Raw genomic sequence first — 19,656 nt, 5'->3', positions numbered from 1 at the left:
TCTGTCCTGGATTCCCTGTGTTGCAGGCTCTTATCTGTAGCAGTGTGCATGTTCTGGTCTAGTCGGATTTGTAAGGTAGAATTGAGGTCATGAGAGTGGGGAGTGGTGGGAAGCATTAAAGTACAAATGCATTTTACACAATTGATGTATGTATGGTGATAAGAGTTGTATGAGCCCCCAATAAAATGATTAAAAAGAAAAAAGAAAATACTGTGGCTTGGATCAGGTGCACCTTAGGCCTCACAATAACGTCCTTGCTCTTCAGTAACTCTAAAAAGATCTTATGTTGCAAATTTACCTAATGCAACTCATCTTTTGATCTCTTGACTTGCTTCAATGAGCATCGATAGCAGATCCAAGCAAGGGGATTCTTGACAACTGCAAATGTTTCTCCTTTTCTCATGATGCTGCTACCTATTGGTGCAGTTGCGAGGATTTGGGGCCTTCCTTACATTGAGTTGGAATCCCTACTGCAATGCTCAGTCTTCATCAGCAAGTGTTTCAAGTCTTCTTCACTCTCAGCAAAAAAGGTTGTGCCATTGCATGGCACAGGCCGTTAAGCCTTCTTGCAATCCTGATGCCCCGTTCTTCTCCATATCATCCAGCTTCTCTGATGATTTGCTTAGGATACAGAATAAATGAATATGTGACAGGATACAACCCCACCACATAGCTTTTCTGATTTTAAACTGTGCAGGCTGTGGTAATGCCCTGCTCTGTCTGCATAGTTGACTCTTGTGCAGTGGTGCTCCCTCTCCACATGCAGCCTAGAACCTCCACCTCGATGGCTGCCATGAGGTGTTTCAGTTTCATCACACTGCTTTCCTGGTGCTAGAATTCCAGTCTGACGATGTCCTGTTCTCCCACCAATGGACATTTAGGATGTTTCCATATTCTTCTGGTGTGAATGGTGCTTTGATGAAGATGGATGTGCATGTATCTCTTCATGCTGTGCTCTTTATTTCTGTAGGGAAGACACCCAACAGCTCTATCGCCAGACCATATGATATTTCGATTCCCAATTGTTTGAAGAAGTGTCGTATCACTTTCCACAGTGGTTGTACCATTTTATAGTCTCATTAGCAGTACTGAAAGGTTCCAACCTCTCCACACTCTTTTCAGCATTTTCTGCTTTTTTGAGGTTTGCTATCAATTCTGAGGTGAGGTGCTATCTCATCTTTCTTCTGATTTACATCTCTCCTGAAAATTTCTTCATGTTTGTTGACCATCTAAATATCTTCTTTGGTCAAGTGCCCATTCATGTACACTGCCTATTTTTTAATTGGTTTACCACTTATTTCTTTAAAAAATTATTTCCCCTCTAGTTTCTGGAATATAACACATACAAAGAAAATCACACTCTGAGTAGTTACACAGCCCTTAGTATCAGAACAGTGGCCAAACCAAAAACCAAACTCACGTCATCAAGTCAATGCCGACTTATAGCCACCCTATAGGACAAAATAAAACAGCCTCTCTGAGTTTCTGAGACTGCAACTCTTTTTTGTTTGTTTGTTTTAATCATTTTATTGGGTGCTTATACAACTCGTATCACAATCCATATATCCATCCATTGTGTCAAGCACATTTGTACATATGTTGCCATCATCATTTACAAAACATTTTCTTTCTACTTGAGTCCTTGGTATCTCATTTTCCCCCTCCCTCCCTCATGAACCCTTGATAATTTATAAATTATCCTTTTTTCATGTCTTATACTGACCGATGTCTCCCTTAGATCGTAACTCTTTATGGGAATAGAAAGCCCAGTTTTTCTCCCTTGAAGTGGCTGGTGGTTTCAAACAGCTGGCCTTTTGGTTAACAGCCTACCACCAGGGTTCCATCAGAACAGGGGCATTCTCCACCCTTACGCAGTGTACGTGGCTCTTCCTTTCTCTTCTTCTTTTCTTTCTCCACCCACTCACCTTCTTTCCTTCCCCTCTCACATTTCCCAGCCCCCTGCCCCCACCTGGCTTCTTCATAGTCTTCAAAGTCTTTTCCTTTGATGTGAAAAACCATTAAAAAAAGAATAACAGTGTTACAACATCTTTGTCCTTGTGAAATTGACTCACTTTGCTGAGTATAGTGTCTTCTACTATTGTCCATATCTGACAAGCTCATCATTGGTTTTACAGGCTGCATAATATTCCATTGTGTGGATGTTGCAGTTTATTTATCCATTCCTCCACAGGTGGAAGTTTGATTGTTTCCATCGTTTTGCTATTACAGAAATTGCTGCATAAAACATGGGGGTACATATGTATGTTCATGTTATATCCTTTATTTTGTTTAGGATATATACCAAGTAGAGAGATTACATAATCATATCGTATTTTTATTCACATTTGATTAAAGAAGCACTATACTTTTTTACAAGGAGCTCTGGTGGGTTATGAGCAGTTCAATACCACCAGCCTCTCTGTGGGAAAAAGAGGGGACTTTCTAATACCATAAAGAGTTACAGTCTCGGAAACCCACAGGGGCAGTTCTACTGTGTCCTCCGGGGTTTCCATGAATCAGAATCTAATTGATTGCAGTGAGTTTGGTTTTTGTCTTTGTATGCTTTCCACAGTGGCTGTAAAATTCTGCAATCCAACCAGCAATGTAAGAACATTCCAAACTCTTCACATCCTCTCCAGCATTTGTTATTTTCATGGTTTTTAAAAATTTTGACAGGAGTGTTGGTGTGAAGAGGTGTCTTACTGTCATTTTAATTTGTGTTTCTCTTCTAGGTAATAGTTGCAAACAGTTCTTCATATGACTGTTGGCTGCCTGGATGTAATCTTCAGTAAATTGTCTATTCATGTCTTGTGCCCATTTTTTGGGTTGTTTGTGTTTTACTTACTAAGGTGTTATTGCTTTCTATGGAGCCCTGGTGGCCTAGCAGATTATATGTTGGGCTGCGGACTGAAAGGTCAGCAATTCAAAACCACCAGCTGCTCTGTGGAAGAAAGATGAGGTTTTCTACCCCTCTAAAAGATTGCCTCACAAACCCACAAGGGCAGATCTACTGTCCTGTAGGGTCACTATGAGTCAGAATTGACTTGATGGCAGTGAGATTGGAGCTTGAAGTTTCTATAAATTTTTGAAATTAGACTTTACTGCTTCTATCTTTGCCAAATATTTTTTTCTTCTCTGTGGGTTATCTGTTTACTCTTTTGATGGAGTATTTTGTTTTTAGTCCTCATTTTTTGCGTCCTGTAGTGTGGATGTTTTTTATGCTCTTTGGTAGTGTATTTATGCCTTGTGGGTCTCTTAATTTTTCCCTATTTTTCCATTGATGACCAGTATGGGTTTATATTCAGATTTTAATCCATCTTTAGTTCACTTTTGTACATGATACAATGAGGATTCTGTTTCATTCTTTTGCAAGTAAATATTCAAAAATTCCAGCACCAATTATTGAAAAGGTTCCTTCTCCTCCCACTTAATGTGTTTTAATCCACTATCAAAAATCAGGAGTATTTAGTTGCTTAGTTGTATTTCTAGGTTCTCTATCCTAATTTATTGGTTTAATATCTATTGTATTACTAACAAACTGTTTGGATTATGATTTCTGTATAAACACCTAGATTTTGAAACCGAGGAGTACTTTCTTTGTTTTTTTTAATACTGTTTTGTTCATTTCTTTCCATATGAAGTTGGGGGTTCATTTTTCCATTTCTTTGAAGAATTATGTTGGTAGCTGGATCTGAAATGTAATGAATATAGAGTGCTTTCAGTAATATTGTCACTTCCCTATATAAAGTCTTCCTATCCATGAGCATGGAGATATTTTCTGTTTATGTAAGTTCCCTTTGATTTCTTGTAGAAGTATTTTATAGGTTTCCTTGTGTTTGTGTAAGTCTTTTGTGTTAGTCTGGGTTCTTTAGAGAAACAAATCCACAGAAACACATGTATAAGAGAGAGTTTTATATAAAGGTTAAGTGTGCATCAAGAAAACATCCCAACCCAGTGCTGCCAAAGTCCACAAGTCCAACATTAACCCATTAGCCCATATATCCAACACCAATCCACAAAGTCCTCCTCCATCTCACAAAACAGACGCAATGATGCCAACTGCAGAAGGAAAGCAGAGTCAGTGAATGTGTAAACATCTCAGTGCTGGCAGGGGTCTCCACATGGCTGCTCCAGTACCCAGGCTGCATGGGGTAGGTCCATGTGGCTTCTCCTCAGGGATGTCTTACAGGAATTGAGCCTTGCCAGCTAAAGCAGGGAACTGGCTAAGGCAGCTGCACCCTGGTGAGACCATCACAAAGCAAGAGACCCAAGCACTAGAAAGGTGAGGTTCACCGAACCATTTATCCCTTTGCCCTTCAATTAACCCCACATGTGTTTATCGGCCAGGTTGGCACACTAAACTAACTAACTCATTTTTTTTTCTCTTTAGATTTATTCCTAAGTATTTCATCGTTTTGTTTTGGGTAGTGTGGTAGTTAGATGATTTTATGTGTAGGGGTGGAATCCAATCTGTCAGTCAGGTCACAGTCTGAGGATGCCTCCTTGAGAGTGTGGACTTTTAAAAGCTATTGAAACTGGGAAACTCTACTATGCCCCTTTGCCTTCCTACTTGCTAGGACTCTGCCAATGACCCTGCTAGCTGTTGGCGCCTGTCACCAGCATGTGGCTACATGAGTTTGAAGAGTGACTTATGGACAACAATTGGACTTATGGACTTCAGTTGGACTGGACTAAGATGCCTTCATGTATATAATTACTTCTTGATATAAAGCTTTCGTATATATAAATGAGTGTCTCCAGACAACCCAGCCTAACACAGGTAGTTATTATAAATAATTTTGTTCTTGTAATTTCCTTTTTGGAGTCATCTTGATATACAAGAATATACAAGAATTTGGTTGATTTTTTATGTTGCTCTTATAGTCTGCTATGTTGCCAAATGTTTCAATTAGTTCCTGCAATTTTTTATGGAATCTTTGGGGTTTTCTATATATAGGATTATGTCATCTGAAATAGAGTATTGCTGCTTCTTTTTTAATTTGATACCTTTTTATATCTTTTAAAAATTTTGTGCATTTATTTGCCATATAATTTCCACATCATACAAATAGATGGTTTAAACATATTAAAAAGAGTTATACAATCATTGTCACAATCAATTTTAGAAGAATTTTATTCTTTCTTGTATTCATTTTTATTTGTTTCTCATTTCTATGCAGCCTCCCAAGTCATAACTCTAAGAAAACTACTAATCCAGTGGCCATATTTGTAGATATACCTATCTTGGGTTTCATATAAAGAAAAGCATATATATTTTTAAAATGCAAACCAAAACAGAAAATTCTCAATAAAAAAGAAAGCAGAAAATTACAAAAACTAGAACAAATTTAAAATGGGTCAAGAAGGAGGATAAATGATAAGTTGTTGAATCTTAACCTAATTATATCTGCATTAGTCTAGTTTCCAGTATTCTCTGTTTGATAGCAAGGCTATTCACATGCCTGGTCAGTGATCAGAGGAGATAGACCAGAGGCTTAATCCACGTGGGCATCCTGTAAATGGATTTTGGTCTTTCACTATCATCCATAACCTTATGCAAACTCAGTGCTCAGAATTTAAGGTGTAATACTGTTCTCCCCTCTAGTCGGATTTTATTAGTTCCAATCCTTGGATCACAAAGGCTGCCTTTAGTACCTTTTTGCTGTCTTATAGCCCTGACTAAGACTTCCAGGGCTAAATTAAGTAAGAGTGATAAGAAAGGCCAACCCTGTCTGGTTCCTGTTGGGAGGGGGATGTTTTCAATTTCTTCCCACAAGTGAGATGTAAGCTGTTGGTTTTGCATATATGGCCTGTATTATGTAGATGAATTTTCCTTCTATTACTGTTTCATTGTGTTTTTATCAAGCATAGATGTTGAATTTTATCAAATGCCTTTTTTGGTATCAATTGATATAATCATGTTTCTTTTCCTTTGTTTTATTTATATGGTGGGTTATAGTGATTGTTTCTAATATTGAATCATCATTGTGTACCTGATATGAATCTCACATGATTGTAATGTATATTTTTGTGTATACTTTGTTGAATTCCATACTTGAATTTTGTTGAAACTTTTGGTATCTATATCCATCAGGGAAATTAGTTTATAATGTTCAGTTCTGGTGATGCCCTTATCTGGCTTAGGTACCAAGGTTATACTTGCTATAAAATGAGTTTGTCTTTTTAAAATATTCTGAAATAATTTATGTAGGATTGGTGTTAAATCTTCCCTAAGTGAAGATTTAACTCCTCAGTAAAATCATCTTGTCCCAGAATTTTTGATGTTGGAATTTTTTTAATGAGTAGATTTATTTCTTCTTGTGTTATAGATTTGTTAAGGTTTTCTACCCACCAATTTAAGTAGGTAACATGTTTCTAGAAATTGATCCATTTCTTCTAAGTGTTCAACTTTGCTGGAATATAATTTTTCATCATATAATGTACCTTTTTCTGTTCTGTTGGTTCTGTTTTGATGTCGCCCATTACATTTCTTATTTGTAACACTGGCTTTTCCTCCAGCTTTTCCTTTGTTAGGTTTGCCAGTGATTTATCAATTTTGTCAATTCTTTCAAAGAACCAGTTTCTTGTCTTGTTGAATTTATATATATATATATATTTTAATTTCTGATTCATTTCTTTCCACTCTAATCTGTATTGTTTCTTTTCTTCTAGTATTCGAGAGGCTTTAGGCTGATCTTTGCTGTCGGTGACGTGTTACATTGTTTATGTTCATTCTTCTTTAGCGATGAGTGCATTGATTGCAACAAATTCAGGTCTGAGTACTGCTTTTTCTGTGTCTCAGATTTGGGTATACTGTAATCTCGTTCTCTTTTTTTTTTTTTTAAGAGAGAATTAAAAATTTTTTCCTCTTTATTTCTTCAGTTCAACAGGGATTTAATTAAAATACTGTTTGATTTCCATGCAATTAATTTTTTTTTTCTGGTAGATTGTCCTATGGTTGATTTCTAATTTATAACATTGTGATCTGAAAAAAATGGTTAAAAGTACGTCGTTTTTTAAAAAAAAACTATGTTGATGCTTTATTTATGTCCTAACATTTGATCTATGCTGGAGTACTTTCCATGTGCAGAGATTGATGGCAGGAAACTCAATTAAATATTGCCCCTGTGTCAAGATCCTGGTTTTGAGGTTATATCCTGACTTTTCAGAGAGTATAGGTTAATGATAAAAAATTGCAATATGAGAACTAAAAAACACCAAAAATAAATCCACCAAATTACCCCCTGTGTTAGTCTGAGTTGACTAGAGAAACAAATTCATAGACACTCATATGTGTATAAGAAAGAGCTTTATATAAAAGATATATTGTATATTGAGAAAACATCCCAACTCAGTCCAGATCAAGTCCATGAGTCCAATATTATCCCATATGTCCAATACCAGTCTATAAATTCCTCTTCAGACTCACACAGCATGTGTAATGGCACCAAATTCAGGAAGATCACAGGCCAGAGGGTGGAAAGTCTTGTGGATCCAGTGGTATGGAAGCATCTCAGCGCTGGCACAGGCTCCACGTGGCTCCTCCAGCTCCAGGGCTCTGGCTCCATCAGCGTAGCTCCATGTGGCTTGACAACAGGAATGTCTTGCAGGCAGAGTGTGTGTCCCACCTCCTGGGAGGAAGACAGGAGTTCCCGGAATCCTCAGGAGGAGGCCATGCCATTGGCTATGACCTGATTGACAGGCTAGACTCCACCCCTTTGCTCAAATTGACAAAAGATTATGTAACTGCCACATCCCACCAAAACTTCCCCCCCTTCCACTGGCCTAGTTGTCCACCACCAAGCCCCTCCTCCAACTGCTGACACACAAAGGCACAGTTCACCCCCAGCAAAACCAGCCCCAACCCAAAAGCACTACTGTCATACAGACAAAACTCCCCACCACTAATGACACTCTGGCCCCCAGCTAAACCACCACATATCTGAGGGCCCGGGTGTCACACAGCCAGGCCTACTTGTGGCCGATGGCACTGTGCGCCTCCACCCAAACCTCTGCAGATCTGAGAGCATAACTTCCACCCAGTCATGGCCCCCATCACCTGCCAGCTTCAAAGCATCTCACCTGGGACTTAAAAAGGGCCTCCTCCAAAATTCCCTCATTGCCATCTTGTCTAGTTGTCCACCAAAACCCCTCCCCTGCAACGTGGGCATTAGTGACACCCAACCACTCTCCACCACCATTGGCACAGCTGACTCCTAGTAAAACCAGCCCCAGTCTGAGGGCACAGATAACAAACAGCAAGGCCTCCTTACCACCGATGGCACAGTTGTCCTCCGGCAAAACCTCTACACATCTGAGTACCTACTCGACCCCCAGCTTAGCCACCCTGCTTATGAGGGTCAAGCTTTCCAACAGCAAAGCCTTCTGGTTTCTGAGGGCATAGATGCAACCTGCAATATCTCCTCTGGTGCCTTCAAAGAAAATGGGTGCTTAGTGGTGAGCAAAGCTAACCTTAGGGTGGGCAACCTCCCCACTCCCCCTCCCTGCCCCACCAACTCACTGCTTCCCTATCAATCAGAGACTGTGGACACCCAGCTAAGCCTGCCACCAGAGCACAGCTGCCAGCCCTCCCTGCTGAGACCATCTCAGGAGGTGCCCCAGCCCAGCCTCCCCACCCCCATAGGACTAACTGCCCACCACAAAGCCTCCCTGTCACTCCGCGCACATTTGCCACCTAAAAAAAAATCTAAAACTGAAGAATTTAATTTTTCATTTTACTTTTTGAAGCCTCCTAATGTCATCTTTTTTCAAGTTATTTTTCCTTGCCTGAGTTTCCATCAGTTGTAAAATATGGAAATAATGTATAAATAGAGAGAGAGTTCCATTTCTCTCTCTCAAGTTTCCTGGTAGAGTGAACAGTCTGTTCTTGTGGTGAGGTATCGGTAAGCCTTATGGTCATCTCTCCAGTACCCTGTTTATCACGGCATGGGAAGATGACTATAAGGTTTATAGATTCACTTGCCGATAAACACTGAGTTCAATGGTGAGCCTCTCTCTCTCTCTCTCTTTTTTAATGACAGTCAGCCTCAGGCCTGCATAATACGGTTTCTCTCCTTTCCCTTTTTCAGGTTGGGGAAATGGAATAAATATGGTTTTGAATCTAATGAAAATGGAGACCTAAAAGCCAAGTTCACTGCAGTTGAGTCCATTCTGACTTTGAGTGGCCCTGGGTGGGGTCTCACAGATGGTAACTCCTCACGGGAGCACACACCCTCTTTCTTAAGCTGGCGGGGTTGAACTGCTGACTTTGCACTTGATAGCCCAATGCCTAGCCCACAGAACTATCCGGGCTCCTGAATGCAAGTGGGCAGAATAACTTCATCCCATTACGCCCTTCCTATGTACCAGGTACTGCACCACACCCTTTTCAAACATCCTCTCAACCAATCCTTAGAGTAAGTAACCCTGTACGGTAGATGGGGAAGGCTCCCAATTCAAAGATGAAAAAAGCAAATTCTCTGAGAGGAAAGTCATCTGCCCAAGGTTAATTTGCCATGGAGTGGCAGAGCGGGGCTCCACACCCTAAGCATGCACCATCACACCACCTGCCCGCCTGTTAGAAAGAGCAATGGTGGGATGTGCTGGGGTAAATAGGAAGGCAGATCAACTGGATGTCAGGCAGCATATGGCTCCTGCCAGGGAGACAGCATGGTGTTCGTAGGGAGAGCTCTGACTGGAGCCCGGGATCTGCAGTGAGGACTGTGGAAGGGCTCCACACAAAAGCTTTTCATTTCTTTTGCAGCTCCGGATGCTTGGCACAATGCTCTGTGCCAGGCTTCAGCAAGAACAGCACCGCTTTCACAAGATGGCTTCGTGGTGCTCGGTCCTGTGGTTCACGACTCCCATGGGACTTTCGCACTTTCTGCTATCAAGGTGAGTCCTCTGTGCTTTACATCCTCCTGTGTTCAGACCACAAAGCCACTGTCACCATCACTCTGTTCAGGCAGGCAGAAGCCTAAGCTTCAGACCTGGAGATAGGAGCATGGGTGCAGCTTGTGTGAGTTCCTTCAAGGTGCAGAGCTTGGCTCTGCCTGAGTCCCTGTGAGATCGTCTGGGACAGTAAGAAGGACACAGTTCTGGAGTTGGGCCACCTAAATTGGAATCCCAGACCCATTGTTGTCAAGTATCAGAGGACTGCCCAGCAAAGGTGCCATGAGACAGGTGTCCTGTGCAACCACCTTGGACAGCCTAGTGGTGAGAGTGACACGTGGACCCCAGGAGTGACCACAGTTGCTTTGTCTGCAGAGCGCACAGTGAAGCTCCCAGGGAGGTTGAGACGAGGCAGCACAAGGGGGACTAAGTCATAGTAAGAGTTCAGCAATGCTGCCGCCACCGCCGCCGCTGCTGCTGCTGCCCATGACTGCGCGGCCCTTGCCAATCCTCCTGTCCTGCTTTCCATGAACTTCACCTCTGTTGTTATCATTGAACAGACTGCTGCTCAGAGAGCTTGAGTCACTTGCCTTGGGTGGTGGCCGGCATGTAACACCATGTCTGCGCTTCAGGTTGCGTCCTCTCATAATACCAAAACACTTTCCAAAATGATCTCCCCTTGAAAGAAGACAGATGAACCTGCAGCTGAAGCTTTTGAAAGGTTCAGGCACAAGGTTTGCTCTGCGGAACTATTGTGCATGGCCTGTATGGAGGGCAGTAGAGGCTGCGCTGCTGATGCAGTTGGGGAGAGACAGACCGAGCTCCTTGGCTGCAGCACCCTGCTCTGCCACCTGCAGGCTGCTGGCCAACGTCAGCACTGCAGCTCAGCCTCACAGCTGCGTGCCACTCCCCTGGCATTCTCTTTCTCTGCAAAGCTCCCATGGGTATTGGGATCCCCAGAGAGTCACCGTCCAGCAGGGCAGCAGTAGAAAGGTTTCTGCACAGAGTGACTCTCTCTGTGCCGGGCTTCCAGGAAGCGCCAGGGTTCTGACTCCAGCAGGCCTACTAGCCCAACCAAACCACTTGCTGGGTGGTCCAGGTGATAGGGACAGGTGGAGACACTCTCTGTGCAGAAAGCATCAGCTATATGAGGCATGGCCAGAGGGTGGCACTTCTGTCTGTAGTCAGTCATGGTAGAGACAGACAGCAGGGCAGCTCTTAGTCAGAGGAGCTCCCAGCAGCTGACTGCATGCCTGAGTTAAAGAAGGAGCATCCAGTGGAGTGGGTGCTAGGGACACCCAGAGTCTAGGAGCATGGACGATGGAAAGCCTCAACACATTCAGAAGCAGGGGATGCTGGTCCTGCCAAGATAACAAAGGTGACGCATGCTGTAGCTGACCCGTTTCACACAGGTCAGAGCTGGGAGGACACTGGCATGCTCCAGCTGGCCACGATCACATGGTGGTAGGGCAGGGGAAGACTCTGATTTGGTCACATTCCCTCAGTCCAAGGTCCCTGGGCTCAGACTCTATGATGTCCTTAAGATTGTAACTGTCTAAACTATGCCAGCAGTTCAAAACCACCATTTGTTCCACAGGAGAAAGAGGAGGCTCTCTGTCCTTGTACAGAATTACCACCTCCGAAGCCCACAGGAGCAGTTCTGTTCTCTCTTATAGGGTCCCTAAGAGTCAGAATCAACTTGATGGCAGCGGGTTTTGAAGACCAACTTCTTTTGTCTGAAGTTGATCAAAGATGCTGTCAAGAAGCACTGGTAATTGTTGGCTATTGGAATGTGAAAGTTGAAAACAAAGGAAAAGATCTCTGGTGTTATAAAATTTTAAAAAACCCAAATAAAAACCCATTTTATAGAGACCCTTTATTATGTCTTAAACAGGCAGAGACAAATCATCCGATGGGGCAGACCATCCGCATGAGGGCATATCACGGTGTCCAAAGAATTGAAAGCCACATAATCACTTAACTAGGATGTGGAGGCAAAGGAACTTGGCATAAACCCTACATTGGTATCAGATCAATTCATCACTGACACAGATAGGACTACAGAAGCCAGAAAGAGGCCCAAGTAGGATACATTCACTATTGCAGACTAGAAAAGTTCACAGGATCAGTTCTGATCCTCTCTGACCATCGAGATTGGATGTGACTCCTAACCATGAGAACCAAGAGCCCTCGTTTCCACCCGAGGTACCCTAGGCCCGAGTTCTTGAGGGTGAGACTGCCCCTCCCTGGGCTGGCAGGGGAAGCTCAGCAAGCACTGTGCTTGAGGCAAAGCTTTCTACATCGTCAGTCAGTGGTCAGAGAGAACTCAATGGAGGCTGAATCCAGGTGGAGATTCAAAATGGGTTTAGTACTCCCACTGTAAACCATAGCCTTCTGCAAATCTAGTGCTCAGAATTTAAGCTCTAAAATAGAAGTCGGAAAATATGGTCTTGGCAATAAATGAAGGTGAGATGGCATGTGTGGTAGCTAGCTTCTAGGCCAGGTGAATAGCAGTCTAATTTGAATCACAGGAATATAGAGTCATGATCCCTCGATCAATTCCCAGCCTTGAGTCAGTTTACACAACTACAATCCCTTGAATGTAGAGGAGACTTTTGAGGAAGGACCCTACTACACACCAAAAATGTATACTCTTAGCCTTTCTCCCAGGCTTCCCCAAAGAGATCGACAGCTATTTACCAGAATGACTGTTCCTTGGGAAGAAAGAAGACTTTCCAGGAATTACTGGACACTGACTCCGAATTGACATTTTAGCTTTACTAACTCAATGCCTGTGATGTTTGTAGAGACCCATTCAAGCGTGCGTTTTATCACATCGAAATGAAATCGTTTTCATCGAGGTTCAGAGGAACATCTCTAAGAGCCAGTACGCTGAAGTAGATTTCTTTGCTGAACTTAGTGCACTGACTGGTTTTCTCCAGGAGAGGGCAGCAGTGCCTCCGAGTTTAAGTTGGTTAAGTCGTTGCCACTTAATTGATTCCAACTCATAGTGACCCTTTAGGCCAGGGGTGTCAAACTGGCGGCCCGCGGGCCGAATGCGGCCCCTGAGGTAATTTTTTGTGGCCCACGACGCTCTGAAATAAAATGTAACGAGGGAATTGTATGTACGGTATTGCCTCGATTTCCCCTAAGCGCTATTTTCTTCATAACAATGTTTTCTATTTTCATTTTATTTCAGAACATGTGGGCCACAAAAAATTATCTCGGGGGCCACATGCAGCCTGTGGGCCGCCAGTTTGACACCCCTGCTTCAGGCCATCGAACTTCCGGGAGAGCCCTGGTGGTGTGGTGGTTATATGTTGGGCTGCTAATTCCAAGGCCAGTAGTTTGAAACCACCCAGGGGAGAAAGAGGGGGCCACCTTTATCTTTTCAGATAAAGAGTTGCAGTCTGGGAAACCCACAGGGGCAGTTCTACTCTGCCCTGGGGGGCGGGTGTGTGTGTGTGCGTGTTCCCCAGCCAACTTCTTACAGAAGCAGAAAGCTTCTTTCTTCTGGGAAGCAGCTAGGGATTTTGAACTGTGGACCTTTTGCTTAAAATCCAAGCTCTTAACCCACTACACCACCAGGGCAGCTGTGAGTTGTTCAGGAGAGAGGCCTAGAACTTAACCATTCTTCCCATTGTTAGCCAACGTCCCCACCTGATTCTAGGCTGGTCAGGTGGGGCAGAGTATACATGGTGATGGGTAAACTAAGGCTGAACTTGGCAGCTTCTTCCAGGTAAGGCAGGTGGCAGTAATTGCTTGAGGGCCAGGAAGCAATTTTAGGCCTCAGTGTCACTGCCCTTCACGAAGCAGGCCGCTGGTCTTTTCCAGGGGCACCGCCGTTGAGTGAGGACCCTCAGATGTGATACCCTGCTTCTCAGGGACAATGCTTTTGACGGTTTTGTCAGGTTGGAGAGCTTGAGCTTACTGGTTGAACTCAAGAAAGCCGTCTGGCATTCCGGGGTGCTCAAAAGTGAAATGGTGACTTTCTGGGGCCAACATGAATTTTTTGTTTGTTTGAAACTAGCTATGAGTCACAAATTAATTGAAATCAGTTTCAATTTTACTTTTCCTCCTTTTATCACCACTCAGAGCAATGTTTTGATCTGATGGGTCAGGTAATTGGAGCCTATAATCATTCTCTACTTAAAAAAAATTAAATATAAGTATTATTTTCTTTTTTATTTGAGTAAAATACATACAAAGAAAAACTACATGAATCATAGTTGTACAGCCCACCGCATAGACACAATATCACAATAAATTCTCATCTATGCAACCTTATTTTTCTTCTTCTTCTGTTCCCACCCACTCTCCTTTTTCCGTTCCTTCACTCTCCTTCATCTCCACCCCTCCTCCACCAACTGCTGCCCACATCAGTCTTCAAAGGTTTTTATTTTGATGTGAAAATCATTTTTTCTTGGTTTTCTTCCCACACCCCTTTATAACAGCGTTGTAATGAAATAGTTATCTTTATGAGTTTGATTAACTTTGTTATGCAAAATGTCTTCCAACTTTGTCCAAATCATGAGGTGTTCGACAATCTCATAACTGCTTTTTTAGGGATGCATAGTATTCCATTTTGTGTGTGCACTAGAGTTCACTGTTGCATTCCTTCACAGACAGGGTTTTTGGCAGTTTCCATCTTTTTTGAATCATGCAGTAAACATGAGTGTGCATATATCTGTTCATTTTTGTTGTTGTTGTTATTTCTTAGAGGTGTATCCGACAAGAGAGATTGTGGGATCATACAGCACTTCTATTCACATTTGTTTAAGGACTATGTTGTTAGTGGGTTCTGACTTACAGAAGGAAATGCCGCCTGGAAGCTCCTGTAAGGATGGTTCCTCACAGTTTTCCCCAGGCTTCAGCCCATTGTTGTAGCCGTGCCGTCAAGCCATCTCATCAAAGGCCTTCCTTTTTTTCACTGTCCTATTACTTGACCAAGCTTGAAGTCTCCCTATCCTTGCCCCTAAGGAGAATCCTGTCTGTACTTCTTCCAAGACAGATTTGTTCTTTTGGCAGTCCGTGGTGCTTCAGGTATTCTTCACCAGCATCGTAATTCACATGCATCAGTTCTTCTTGTCTTCCTTACACATTGGCGGACTTTCACATGCATATGAGCTCATTGAAAATATGGCTTGGGTCAGGCACACCTTGGTCCTGAAAGTAACACCCTTGCTTTTTAACACTTTAAAAAAAGAGGTCTTGTGTAGAAGATTTACCCAATGCAATGTGCCATTTGATCTCAATTGTTGCTTCCATGAGCACTGATTGTGGGTCCAAGGAAGTTTAAAGAAGTACCATACTGTTTTTCAACCGTTCCACATGCTCTCCAGCATTTGATATTTCCTATTCTTTTCCATTTTCCTAGGACTATCGGGGTGTGTGGCGGTACCTCATCATTGTTTCAATTTTATTTCTGTAATGGTTGATGATCACCAGCATTTTTTCCTGATTGTCGACCCCCTGGATGCCATCTTAGTAAATTGTTTATTCATGTCTTGTGCCCATTTTTAAAAATTGTGTTATTTGTGTTTTTTATTATGGTGGTGTAGTTTTCTATAGATTTTTGAAATTAGTCCTTATCTGATATATCATTGCCAAAAGCTTTTTCCAATTATGGATTGTCTTTTTACTCTTGATAAAGACTTTGGATGTACATATGTTTGGTCCTGTACTTATGCCTTGTAGTTTGTCCTGATAATTTTTTATTTATAACTGAGGTTTATATTTAGATCTTGAATCCATCTTGAGTACATTTTTATACATGGTATTAGGTATTGGCCCCGTTTCTTTCTTTTGTAGGTGATAATCCCGTTTTTCTAGGGACATTTATTGAAAGGGCTATCTCCTCTCCACTCAATGTGTTTTGTAGTTGCTTGGTTGTATTTCTGGATTGTTCTAATCCATTGGTCTACATATATATTTTTGTAGCAATACCAAGCTGTTTGATTACCATGGCTATAAAATAGTCAGAGAGAGGCCCCCTACATTTTTGGTTTTTAGTAGTATTTTGTTTATCCTGGCTTCTTTTCTTTCCATATAAAGTTGGTGATTTGTTTTCTTTGAAGAATCATGCTGGTACTTGGATCTGAATTTCATTGAATTTATAGAATGCTCTCAGTAATATTGACATTTTCACTATATTAAGTCTTCCTAATCCACGAGGATGACACATTCTTCCATTTGCATAAGTCTTTTTTGGCTTCAGAGTTTTATAGTCTTCTTTATATGTCTTTTGCTTCTCTGACTAGATTTATTCTTAAGTATTTTCTTTTGGGAAGTTCTGTAAATGGTATTTTTCTTTTAATTTCTTTTTTAGAGTCCTTTTCTTCAATATATAAGAATCCAATTAATTTTTTTATTATCTTATAGCCTGCTATAGATTTGGCAATCTATAACATTGCCAAATGGTCACTTTCACTATTTTTAATTGAATCTGAGGTAGTTAGTATATTGTGCCAACCTGGCTGATAAGCACGTGGGGTTAATTGAAGGGCGGAGGGATAAATGGCTCAGTGAGCCTCGCCTTTTTAGTTCTCGGGTCTCTTGTTTTCTGATGGTAGGATCAGGGTGCAACTGCCTTAGCCAGTTCCCTGCTTTAGCTGGCAAGGCTCACTTCCTGCAAGACATCCCTGAGGAGAAGCCACATGGACCTACCCTGATACAGCCCTGGGTGCTGGAGCACCCATGTGGAGACCCTTGCTAGTGGTGAGATGCTTACACATTCACTGACAGCTTTCCTACTGCAGTCGGCATCATTGTGTCTGTTTTGTGAGATGGAGGAGGACTTTGTGGACTGGTGTTGGACATATGGGTTAATGTTGGACTTGTGGGCTTGGACAGCACTTGGTTGGGATGTTTTCTTGATGCACACTTAACCTTTATATAAAACTCTCTCTCATACATGAGTTTCTGTGGATTTGTTTCTCTAAAGTATCCAGACTAATACAGAATCTTTGGGGGTTTCTATATTTAGAATTCTATATTTAGAATTATGTCACCAGAAAATAAAGAGAATTTTGGTTTTTTCTGTACTAACGATGCCTTTAGTATCTTTCTGATGTCTTACGGTTCTGGATAAGTCTTCCAGGACTATATTAAACAGGAGTGGTGATATAGCGCAACACTGTCTGGTTCCCATTTGGAGGGGGAATGTTTTCCATTTCTCTCCATTAATTGTGATGTTAGCTGTTGGTTTTGCATGTAATGATTTTATTAGGTTGAAGACCACCCTGTCTATTCTTATTTTATTAAATTTTTTTTAATCAAGAATGAATTTTGAATTTCATCAAATTCCTTTTCTGCATTGATTGATATAACCAAAAGAATCTTTTTGTATCATCTGTGTGGCAGATTACATTGACTTTTTCTAATATTGAACAATCCTTATATACTTGGTATGAATCATGCTTATATTGTTTCAACGTTTTGTTGAATTGTTGGCTCAAATTTAAAAAATTTTTGGAGTCTATATTCATAAGAGATGTTGTTCTACAATTTTTAATTCTGGTGATGTCTCTGCTGGGTTCAGGTATTAGGGTTATGCTTGCTTAATGACTTTGATACTCTATTATCCTTTTTACATTCTGATATAATTTATGTAGGATTGGTTTTAACTCTATTTAAATGATTACTCAGTAAAATAAGCTGGCCCCAAACATTTTGATGTTGAGAGATTTCTTACTGACCAGATCTATTTCTGCTTGGTTTATAGGTTTGTCGAGGTTTTCTACATCAGTCTGTGTTGCTTTTGTTAGGTAATGTGTGTGTCGCCACCACTTGTCTGTAAGCTTGTCATATTGTTCTGGCTTGTGTGTTGCTGTGATGTTGGGGGTTTTGTCACTGGTGTTGCAAATACTAGTAGGGGTCACACAAAGTGAATAGCTTCCAACTGAAAAACAGTTTAAAAAGAAAGAAATCAGCTATTGACCTCCATGGAATAAACAGACTGACTCATTGAATATTAAAGACAGAAGATCTGATAAGCTGTGGGATAACATCAAGAACGTCATCCATGAAGAGGTCATTAAAGACAGGACAGAAATAAAAGATAAAAGTGGATGTCTGAAGAGACTCTGAAGCATGCACTTATTCATAGAGCTGTTAAAGCAAATGAAAGAAATCATGAAAAGACCCAAAGGGAAAATTCCAAAGAGTAGATATAGAAGACAAAGAAAAAATATTATAATGGACTATTCAAAGGACTTGAATTAGAAAACCAAAAGGAAATCTTAAACCGAAAGAACAAAAGAAAAAATTCAAGGTTTAGATTGTAATATTGAAAGATTCTATGGGCAAAATGATTCTATGGTCATATGAGCAAGAACCAATGGTACTGAGAGAAGTAGTTCAAGCTGCACTGAAAGCATTAACCAAAAAACAAGGCACCAGGTTGATGGCATGCCAACTGAAATTTAAGACTTGATCTTATATACTTTGGACATAGTGTCAGGAAAGACCGTGCCTGGAAAAAGACATTGTGCTTGGTGAAGTAGAGGAGCAGTGAAAAAGCGAAAAGCTCTCAATGAGATGGATTGACACAGTGGCCGCAACAGTCGACCCAAATGTAGGACCAAACATGAGGATGGTGCAAGGCCAGGCAGTATTTAGTTCTGTTGAACAGAGGTGCTATGGGTCAGAACCAAATCAATGGCACCTAACAAGAACAGCATGGGGAAAACCCCAAACAATACATCGAACTTTAAAGAAGATGGGAAAGAATACACTGTCACTGTACCATAAAGAACTAATCGACTTCAACCACTTCAAGCATATGATTAAGTACCAATGATAGATACTAAAGGAAGAAGTCCAAGCTCCACTTAAGGCATTAGCCAAACTCCAAGAATTGATAGAATACTAACTGAAATATTTCAACAAGCTGATAAAGCACTGGAAACACTCCCTTGTCTATGCAAAGAAGTTTGGAAAGCTACTTGGCCAACTGACTGGAAGACCCGTATGTGTGTACCCATCCCAAAGAAAGGTGACTCAAGAGCATGCAAAATGATAGGACAACATCATTAACACCACTTGCAAGTAAAATGTTGCTGAAAAACATCCAACAATAGTTGTAGTACATTGACAGGCAGCTGCCAGAAATTCACGCCAGATTCTGAAGATGAGAAAAAAGTGTTATCATTGCTAATAATGTCAGCTGAATCTTGGCTGAAAGCAGAAAATATCAGAAAGATGTTGCCTTGACTATACAAAGATATGACTATGTGGTCCATAACAAACTATAGGTAGCCTTGAGAAGAATGGCAGTTCCAGAGCACTTCATTGCGCTCATGTGGAACCTATAGATGAATCAAGAGGTAGTTGAATCAAGTGGAACAGAGCCAGGGAATACTGCATGGTTTAAAATCAGGAAAGCTGTGCATTAGTTGTCTTCTCTCACCATACTTATTCCATCTGTATGCTGAATAATCAGAGAGGTTGGACTGTATGGAGAATGTGGCACCAGGATTGGAGGCTTATTACAATCTGTGGTATGCAGATGACAGAACCTCACTCGCTGAAAGTGGCCTAGGAGGTTCTTGCTGATGATAATCAAGGACTGCAGCCGTCAGTATGAATTACAACCCAGGTTGTACTTTATTATTGTAAACTGTTCAATGCTGTAAAAATATAAATCCTCACAATTGGGCCAATAAGTTACATTGTAATAAATGGAGAAAACATTGAATTTGTCAAGGATTTTGTCTTCGTTGGATCCACAATCAGTGCTCATGGAAACAGTTGAGTTCAAAAGAC

This window comes from Echinops telfairi, unplaced genomic scaffold (assembly GCF_000313985.2).
Source record: "Echinops telfairi isolate 266 unplaced genomic scaffold, ASM31398v2 ScPeMD7_2;HRSCAF=8, whole genome shotgun sequence".
NCBI classification, from domain to species: domain Eukaryota; kingdom Metazoa; phylum Chordata; class Mammalia; order Afrosoricida; family Tenrecidae; genus Echinops; species Echinops telfairi.
Note: the sequence above shows the minus strand (reverse complement) of the source record.